Here is a 9,879-nt window from a genome sequence, read left to right on the forward strand (position 1 = left end):
ATGTGCTTGGTCCAATATCAGATACGGAAGAGTTACGACACCACGAGCTGCGATAGGATCCTAGTTCGAAAGGAGTCGATGCCACTGCTGGTTCCCGGTTTCTTTTAGTTAGAGGTCCGGAGAAGCATCTCAAGCTGGTTACACTTCTCCTTCCGGACATTCATTCCCTTTTCAAAGTCAGTCGTTTTGCTGTGGTCTGCATTATTTAGGCTGATTATCGAGGTTAGCCTTTATTTGGTCATGGGGGCCTCAGTACTGTGTGCTAATTCTAAAGACAGTTTCACCTGTTTTCTGATTGCTAGGTTCTGTACCAGTGCAGACATGTCAAAAAGTGAATGGCTGTACCTCTATTGTATCCGTGCTCAATGAATGAAACCAGTAATAAATGAATATATTTTAGCATTTATATGTTCTTTTCAGAACAAAAGACCAGTAGAGACGCGATTAACAAACCAAGCGCTAGCTTTATTTGTTAACAACCACACAAAACCAAATACAGAATATACACGCACATGAGGAGACGGAACACGTACACATCTTTATGGTGGTAATTACTTAACAACACGCTATACTCTTATAAGACTACACAGGGCGCTAGAAATACTAGGACATTATTTACACAGGTAGGGTCAGCCGCTTTTCATCGTGCTGACCCTCAGACTCTCCCCGGCTACCACTCCCAGCATGCCCAGCGGTACTACGAGGGCCTAGGGGCCCTTCCTCCTCACCACCAGGCGAGGGTGTTACACTGCCCCCACCTGAAGCGTCTGGCGTCTCGCCGACGTCGAACACCCCCCTCAGGCTGTACTCGTACTCGGCTAACTGCTGCGGAACCCTGCGTGAGCGGCCGCTGCGCCGCGGTGATGGCTGGCGACCCATGGACGCCCCACTATCGGCCGGCTCAAGCCCCGGCTGCTCCTCTAGAGGCTCCCCACACGGCTCCTCCTCCCGGGCCCGGTAGGGGGCCAGGCGGTCTCAGTGCAGGACCACCACTCTACCCCGTGTTCGCAACCGGACACGGTAGCAGACCTCGCCCACCACCCCGAGTACCTCAGCGGGCCCCTCCCACGACGGCGCCATCTTAGGGCTGAGGCCTTTGCGGCGGCGCAGGTTGTACACTCAAACCGAGTCCCCGGGCTGGAAGGCAGGCCCCCTGCAGCGCAGGTCGTAGTACCGCTTCTACCGGACCCCCGCCTGTGTCAGGTGGGTCCGTGCAAAGCTGTGCACCCGCTTCATCCGCTGCCGCAGGTCCCACTCGTAGTCCGGTCCAGCCGGTGGTGCCGACCCGTCTCCGGGCGGCGGGCCGAAGACCAGGTCCACCGGGGTTCGCATTTCCCGGCCCAGCATGAGTGAGGCCGGGTGCACCCGGTGGATTCCTGGACCGCGGTCCTATACGCCCAGAGCGCAAGGGGGAGGTGGCGGTCCCAGTCCCGTTGGTGTAGGGACACCAGGGTGGCCAGCTGGGTGGCGAGCGTCCGATTAAACCGCTCCACCAACCCGTCGCTCAGGGGATACAGCGGTGTGATCCCCAGGCGCTGGCACACTCTGGCGAAGACCTGGGACTCGAAGTTACGCCCCTGGTCACTGTGTAACTCCTCCGACACCCCCAGCCTGGCAAACATCCCCTCCAGCAGTGCATCGGCCACCGTGGGAGCACTCTGGTCCGGGAGGGCGTAGGCCTCCGGCCACTTCGTAAAATAATCCATGGCCACCAAGACATAGCGGTTCCCGGCCTCGGTGCGCCGAAACGGGCCCAAAACTTCCACCCCCACCCGCTCCATAGGAGCCCCCACCTGGTGTTGTTGGAGGGGGGCCCGAGAGCGCTCGGGGGGACCCTTCTGCGCCACGCACACCGCACACGTTCGGCAGTACCGCTGCACGTCTCTGTGGCAATGGCCTCGGAGACGCTGCAGGGTTTTTTTTACCGCCGAAGTGCCCGACGCCCGGCTGGCCGTGCACCGCGGCCTCGCAGGGGCGCCGCGAGAGAGCGAGACCCCGCACGGTGCACGACAGTGAAGTCGTACTCCTGCAGGATCTCTATCCATCGCGCCATCTGCCCCTTCGGCTCCTTAAAATGGAGCAGCCAGGTGAGGGAAACATGGTCGGACCTCAGCCGGAACCGGGTCCCGAACAGGTACGGCCTGAAGTGGTGGACCGCCGCCATCACCGCCAGCAGCTCGCGACGGGTCACGCAGTAGTTCCGTTCAGCCCTAGTCAAAGCCCGACTATAGTAGGCCACTACGCGCTCCCCATCCGGCCCCTCCTGCGCCAACACCGCACCCACCCCCGAGTCACTCGCGTCGGTGTCGAGAACATACGGCAACCGCGGGTCGGGTAGGCCAGCACGGGGGCCCCCACCAGAGCTTCACGCAACCGGCCTAAGGCAGTCTCACAGCCCGAGTCCCAGTCAAAACGGCGGCCCTTGTCGGTTAGGCGGTGCAGCGGGGCAGCGATGCTGGCAAAGTCCCGGACGAACCCCAGTACGAGTACGAGGCCAACCCCAGAAAGCTGCGGAGCTCCGTGACGGTGCGTGGAGTCGGCCAGTCCCTCACTGCGGCGACCTTACCTGGGTCCGTAGCCACCCCTCGCGGTCCAACAACATGTCCCAGGAAGCTCACCTCCCACCGCAGGAGCTCGAATTTGCGGGGGTTGAGCCTCAGGCCAGCGCGGCGGATGCAGGCCAGCACCGCCTGGAGGTTCGTCAAGGCCTGGTCTAAGCCCCGGGCATGAAGTATCGGATCGTCCAGATACAGCACATACTGTTTCCGCGGGACAGATGCCAGCACCCTCTCCATCAGCCTCTCGAACGTCGCCGGGGCATTGCACAGGCCAAAAGGCATGACAGTAAACTGCCAGAGGCCCTGGCCGATAGAAAAGGCCGTCTTCGGGCGAGCATCGGGAGCAAGCGGTACCTGCCAGTAGCCGCAGCGGAGGTCCAGGGAGCTGAACCAGGTCGACCCAGTGATGTAGTCTAGGGCGTCATCTACCTCGGCAGGGGGTAGGAATCTTTCCGGGTGACCTCATTCAGCTTGCGGTAGTTGACGCAGAACCTCCACGAGCCGTCTTTTTTTTTTACCAGTACAGCTGGCGCCGACCACGGGCTCGCGGAGGGCTCAATCACCCCCGCTGCGGCCATCTCCCGGATCTTTTCCTCGGCGGCGGTCCGCTTGGTGTGAACCATGCGTCCCGGTGGGATGCGGATGGGCCGAGCGTCGCCGGTGTTGATCTTATGTTGGACCAGGGCAGTGCGGGTGCAGTCCCCATCTCTCGCCGCAAAGAGATCCTTGTTCTGGGTGAGTAGCTCCTGGAGCCGCTGCAGCTGCTCTTGATCGAGGCCCTCGCAGCTCCGCTGGTAGAGATCCTCAACGGCGCGCCTCGCTTCCACGCAACCTTCGGCCCCCGCCGCCGCCGCTTTGTCTGGCCCCCCGGCTGACTCGGGAGCAGGATCTGGCACGCTCGCTCCCCGGCTCACAGGCCTGGTCTGCCCCGGCGACTGCAGCCGCCGCCGCCGCCACTGCCTCTTTTTCTCCCGGCTCCGGCAAGCCCGCGTCCCTCGGCCTTCGCCGGGCCTGCCCTCCACCAGGTGCAGTCGCTCCCCCTGCCACACCAACTCCTGCCGGCTCAAGTCCAAACTGGCCCCCACTCGCTGCAGTACGTCCAGCCCCAGAATGCAGTCTTCCTGGATGGGTGCGAGGTAGCAGGGGTGGCGCACCGTCGCTCCACCTAGACGGAAGGCAAGCACCTGTTTCCCCCGGACTGCAGCGAGCTGTCCCGTCACAGTCCTTAGGCGCAGGCTGGAGGCCTGCCATCCTGGGGGGTTGGTGCCCTCGGTGTCGGGGAGGACGCCCGGACGGAGTAGGGTTACCGATGAACCGGTGTCGAGTAGGGCCAGGCAGGGTTGGTGCTCGATTTTGCAGTGGAGGTACAGGCCCCGGCTACAGTCGACTCGCCCCACGGTGGCGTGAGGGGCACCGGTCTTAACATCGCTCTCCGGAGCAGGGGTTGAGGTGTTCGAGGGGCGGCCTTCCCCACGCTGAGCCGCTCCGTTCCCGTTTCCCGACGCCGATCGAGGAGTGCGAGGTTTGGGTGCCCGGCAGAACCGGGCTCGGTGTCCCCTCTTCCCGCAGCGGTTGCAAATCAGCGTGCGGGGCTGTTCCGCGGGGGTCGCTGCCCGGGCTGGCTCCTCTTCCCCCTCGCTGGATCCCTCCGTCGCCGTCTCGGTCAGCCGGCCGGGCGCACTGCGTCTGCTGGCACTTCCAGTCACCTCGAACACGGCCTCAGCCCGTGTAGCAAGGGCCAAGGCCTGCTCCAGCGATGTTGGCGCGGCCAGCTGCACGTGGCGCCGCAGCTCCTCGGGTGAGAGGGCCTTGAGAAAAGCCTGGAGAGCCATCTCCCATGTTGGGGAAATCCCTATTCCTTCACTGCCATCCAAAATTGTGGCATACACCAAATGTATATATATAGTCTATATAAATTGCTACAATTTTCCATTTAGCATATTTACAAGTTTCAATTAAATATTTTAATTCGGTCTGCTAGTTCTACACCAGATTATTCACAGTTTATACAGCCAGGCAGGTAGCCTGCAAAACACATAAACACGGCCCCTTGGCCACCTCATCAAGGGGTCCTGAATAATAATAACCCACCAGACGATGCCTATCTCCATGCTCCTGCACCAGCACAACGGCTCACAACCCATTTCTTTCACTTACAGACAGATTACATACAGATGATCCGTCTGAGGGAATCCAGTCCAGGGCCAGTGTCTGCAAGAAAGCTTGTCTCAAAACATCAAAAACGGTTTCTGCTGCAGGGGTCAAGGCAATTTTGTCTTTAGACTGCACTACCCCCCTTAAACCAATACGTCACTAGACAAGCTCGTTCTGAGAAGGCATTCACCCTGGCTTTATCATGTAGTTGGTTTTATACTCCTTTTTTTCCTCTTTAGATCCAATACTTGGAGTAGCCCGGCCTTATGGATTCCCTCATTAGGTAAAACAATCACAATATCAGATAACTCTATTGAGTTAGTTTACATAAATGCTATTTCATGCAGTAATTCCTTATAAAATGCTGCAGTCTGGGCCTAAAATAGGTCTGGGGTGTCCCCCACCCACATCAGTAGTTGAAACTGTACATCTTTTTCCAAGCAGACTGTGACAGCTTATATTTGCTTTAAACACAACCCTTGCACCCCTTCTCCTGTAGCCTCCTGTTACCCGTTAGAAAACTTTATATCACATCTTTATGCTGTTTTAGTCTAAAAACAGGACAGCTGTGCTCCTGTGTCCCCCAGTTACTGCACACTGTAAGATTATTTCACTTTTATTTAAATCCTGAGATAAATTCAGGAAGGCTACAGAGGGGTTTACTAGATTAAAACTGTTAGTTCACGCACGGCTCTTGTTTCAGCTTCTGACATGTTCTTTAATTGTGAAATCAAGCCTCTTTCTTTCAATTTCTCCCAAAAACACCTTTTTTTTAGTAACTGCACACCAGCTTATTAGTAGTTTTGTCTTTGGGGTTTTATATCTCGGTATAACACGGGATCAAAGAGTTCAGTATCTCGTATGGCCTGTCCCAGGGGCGGGAGAAGGCCAGGCGGGAGAGAGAGCTTCGGGCTCGGATCACCTCAGAGCTCGGGCTCCTGGCAGATCACGGCGGGGGCTGCGAGCTCTTGCTGGAGCTGAGGGGTGAGCTGCAAGCCCTGGAGGAGGAGAAGTGGAGAGGAGCCAGGGTGCGCAGCAGAGCCCAGTATCTGGCCGAGGGCGAGAAGAGCACGAGGTTCTTTTTCGGCCTGGAGCAGGAGAGGCAGCGCAGCTTCTTCATCGAGGAGCTGGTGGGAGAGGACGGTGTGCGGCTCTCTGCCCCCGAGGCCGTTAGGAATGAGGTGTTTTCTTTTTATAGCGCCTTGTTCTGGTCCGAAGGGGTGGATGAGCAGCAGACCCGGGCCATGCTGGCTTGGGTGAGTACCCGCCTGTCACAGAGCGATCGTGAGCTCTGTGACAGTGTGCTGAGCTTGGAGGAAGTGCTTGAAGCACTTCGGGGCTCGTCTCCTAACAAGAGCCCTGGGAGGGACGGGCTCTCCTCCAAGCTCTACAGACACTTTCAGCAGTCCCTGGGGCCCCTCCTTCTGGAGGTGTTCCAGGAGATTGCCAGGACCGGCGCTCTGACCCCATCTATGAGAAGGGGGGTGATCTCTCTTGTCTACAAAAAGCAGGGGGATCCCTCCCTTTTGAAAAACTTTCGCCCGATCAGCCTGTTGAACACGGACTATAAGATCCTAACTCGTGTTCTCTCCCTCAGGCTCGGGAAGGTTCTGCCCAGGATCCTGTCACCTTCGCAGACCTACTGCGTCAAGTGGAGAGACATTGCGGACACGGTGTGCTCCATCAGAGATGTTGTGGACCTTATGCGGGAGCAGCCGAGGGGTGGATACGTCCTGAAACTGGACCAGGAGAAGGCCTTCGACAGGGTGGAGCATTCCATCCTGTTTGAGGTCTTGAAGAGCTTTGGCTTCGGCGAGGCCTTCATCTCCTGGGTGAGGCTCGTGTACAAGGGGATCGTGAGCTGTGTCAAGGTGAATGGTTCCCTCACGAGCTTCTTTCCAGTGACCTTGCCTGGGGGCACCGCCACCTCATTGATCTACCAATATGCTGACGACACCAGACTGACGTTGGCAGAGGTGGCGGAGATCTCGGCCATTTTAGAGGTGGTGCAGGCCTACTGCGCTGCCTCGGGCGCCAAGGTAAACTTGGAGAAGTCTGAGGTCATGCCGGTGGGGAGGGCAGACCTTGCCCCGCTCTTCGGCTACCCTTTCAGGGTTGAGACAGGTCACCTGAAGGTCCTTGGCGTCTACATTTACGCTGATGAGCAGGCCACTGGGCTTCTCCTGTGGAAGGAGAAGCTCATTAAGATGAGGGCCAATTAAATCGGTGGAGACACAGGTCCCTGACCCTAAAGGGAAGGGTCCTGCTCGTTAACACACTGTGCCTGTCCCTCTAGTGGTACCCACTGTCTGTGATGCCTCTTCCTGAACGGGTAGAGAATGAGATTAGGCAACTGGTGGTGGGATTTGTGTGGGAGGGGAAGCCTCCGCGGGTCACTCATGACACCCTCATTGGGGAAATCTCCAGGGGTGGGCTGAAGCTGTGTGATGTAGGCCTGAAGCTGAAAAGCTTTAGGCTGAACGTAGTGAAGAAGTTCCTTGACCTGGATAATGTCAGCATTTGGAAGATTGGTATGGCAAGCTACCTCGAGACTTGCGGGGGCTTGGGGCAGGAGACCCTCCTGGTGAGGCTGACTCCGGGGTTGATAAAACATCTGCCCTCCTTTTACAGGGAGGTCCTGCTGGCGAGGGGGTAGTTCATGTCCCAGCATGTCTCCTACACGCCGGAGACCCGGGCCCAGCTTCTGGAACAGCCTCTGTTCCTCGACCCCCTGCTGGGGTCTCGATGGAACAGGCGGCTCTACGAGGCTGGCATATCCAAGGTCAAGGATCTTCTTTATGAAGTAAAGGACGGATTTCTGCCCACCCAGGCTATTGTCCACGCTGTGCAAGAGGTCGACGACGAGCTGCCTGTCAGTAAGATCCGTCAGGATTACGAGCAGCTCAAACTCGGTCTCCCGGACAGTTGGCTGGAGAAGCTCCATCTACAAGATGGGGCAGCAGGCCCGGCCTGGCCAGAGCTGAGGGTGAAGTGGGGAGACCGTGGGGTGGACCTCCTGGGGTTCACCACCAGCATGTTCTACAGGCTGATGGTGGCGAAACGCTTCAGAGTGCCGGTCTCAGAGGTGTTCTGGGGTAAGATCTTCCCCCAGCTCAAGCCAGGGCGTACTTGACGGATCTGCTGGATGGCCTGTTTCGCTCTGTTCGAGGAGCTGTTCTTGACGGGGTGCCCTGGAAAGAGCTGTTCCTCTTTGGGTACCGCGGGTCTGAGAGGGGGGTTAACGCCATTTTAGTGAACCTCCTCCTCAGCCTAACGAGGACAGCTGTCTGGGAGAGGAGGAACCTCATGATGTACAATGGCCTGAAGCCAGACCTTGTCAGGCTGTACATTGCCAGGGTGAAGGACTGCTTCTCTCTCAGCCTGGCCTACTGCAGGGCTGAAAGCCGGATGGCCGACTTTCGCAGGATCTTCTTAAAAAATAACATCTTTGTGGACCTGCGGGAGGAAGGCCTGTACTTCCGGCTCTGAGATGGGGGTGTCTTTGAACAAAAGACACACACGGCTCCACCCTTTTCCACCCCTGAATAGCATTGGCGAGTTGAATAGCATTCAATTCACATCAAATAGCATTGGCCCTTGAATAGCCCCTGAATAGCATTGGCGAAGCTCAGCACTGGGCCACTGGGCACAATTTCCCACTGTTTCCATAGTGTAGTGGTTATCACGTTAGCCTCACACGTGGAATGTCTCCAGAGCAGCTTTTTTTGTTGCCACGCACACTGTTTGGGGATTCGCCTAGCGCTGTGATCGAACAGACCCACTCACCTCTTAGTGTGGCGGGATCTGCACAGTGCATGTCGCAGCGCTTTCTGCTTTCACTTCAATGTGCTTCCTGATGTCGAGTCATGTGCTGTGCAGAGGCTCTGAAAGCGAGAGCAATGAAAAAGTGCACAGCGCTGTGAAAGAAAACACAGAGAAGTGAAAGGCAGTCCTTTCTCTAAGACTGGGGTAAAGTTAGCTTGAAGTTCAAAAACGATTTTGGCACGCATGTAGTGCTTTCGCGAAATCTCTCAGAGTTACAAAAACACTTGCTTTGTGTATAAAATGCATTGTGAATGCTTTCTCAGCCTTCACTTTGCCATTTTTATGACTTTTTTTTACCACGCTCAAATATTGTTTTGTCCATATCTTCACAATGGAAGCACAGAATGTCTTCAAACCAAATGCATTTTAAAGACCACAACTTGTGGAAATTTCTACATTCTCTACATCAAACTTTCAGTGAGCTAATTTCGTTTTTCATCGATGCGTAATTACGCACTAACTGGAACCCGGGGGACCGCTGTGTGCACATGTTCACAATGCGAGACATACTGTTCAATACGGCTTCATGCGAAAAACCCGTATATGACCTTAGGAAGCAGAACAGTGCAGTCTCCAATTACCCAGACTGTAAGATGACAAGATGAGTTGATGGAAAGAGCACAAAAGTTCAGCTCGTACAATAGGCAACGAAGATCCCAGCGTCGTCATCGCACTTGAAAGGACTGCCTTGCAGACCAAGGGCAGTGGGCGGTGCCCGGTAAGAGGGGCAGAGGCGGTAAGCCATGATGCCGAGAAGCATGAAGCGAGGGGGATTAGCTCAAATGGTAGAGCGCTCGCTTAGCATGCGAGAGGTAGCGGGATCGATGCCCGCATCCTCCAGGTCTGAGTTTGGAGCTTCGGGAGCCCGGTGCTCTCATTTAGCCTCTGCGACTTCTGACAGGTGCTCCTCCGTTGCGGAGAGAATGTCCTTCAGTTGTCAAGCGTTGAAGGGCCACACCTCCTTCCCAACCTCAGTCTGCACTGAGTGCGTCTCCGGCATTTTCTCGTCCAATTTGTCAGCTTAGCAAGTGAAAAGTATATCCGAGTGACAACAGTGCTGATAATACTCTCACGAATTGTTAGAAGACGTGCTTTTGATCATCGATTGCTTAACAATCACATTCGTTCGACTTGAGCCATCAAGCTCGTAGTTTTCCTTCAAATCTTGAAAGCTCTCAGTGAGAACATCATAGGCTGCAGGACGCCCCGTAACTTGATTACTTCAACAGAAAGAAGAGCAGACAGCTCCACAAATATGCGAGGCGCAGAGAGCGCAAGGCGAGCCGCACACGTTTCGGTGGCTGAGAGAGGGCAGTTTTTGCTTCTGCATTTCCCAAGTAAG

General features: G+C 56.2%; 1 non-coding gene across 1 annotated transcript; it reads left to right on the top strand.

Annotated features, from left to right (window-relative positions):
* The first annotated feature begins 9,304 nt into the window (after positions 1 to 9,304).
* On the top strand, positions 9,305 to 9,377 carry trnaa-agc (transfer RNA alanine (anticodon AGC)). Its single transcript has one exon. It is a non-coding gene; the product is annotated as a tRNA-Ala (tRNA).
* Positions 9,378 to 9,879: the final 502 nt, after the last annotated feature.

The sequence above is a fragment of the Lepisosteus platostomus genome, chromosome 5 (genome assembly GCF_059453375.1).
Source record: "Lepisosteus platostomus isolate fLepPlt1 chromosome 5, fLepPlt1.hap1, whole genome shotgun sequence".
Taxonomy (NCBI): Eukaryota; Metazoa; Chordata; class Actinopteri; order Semionotiformes; family Lepisosteidae; genus Lepisosteus; species Lepisosteus platostomus.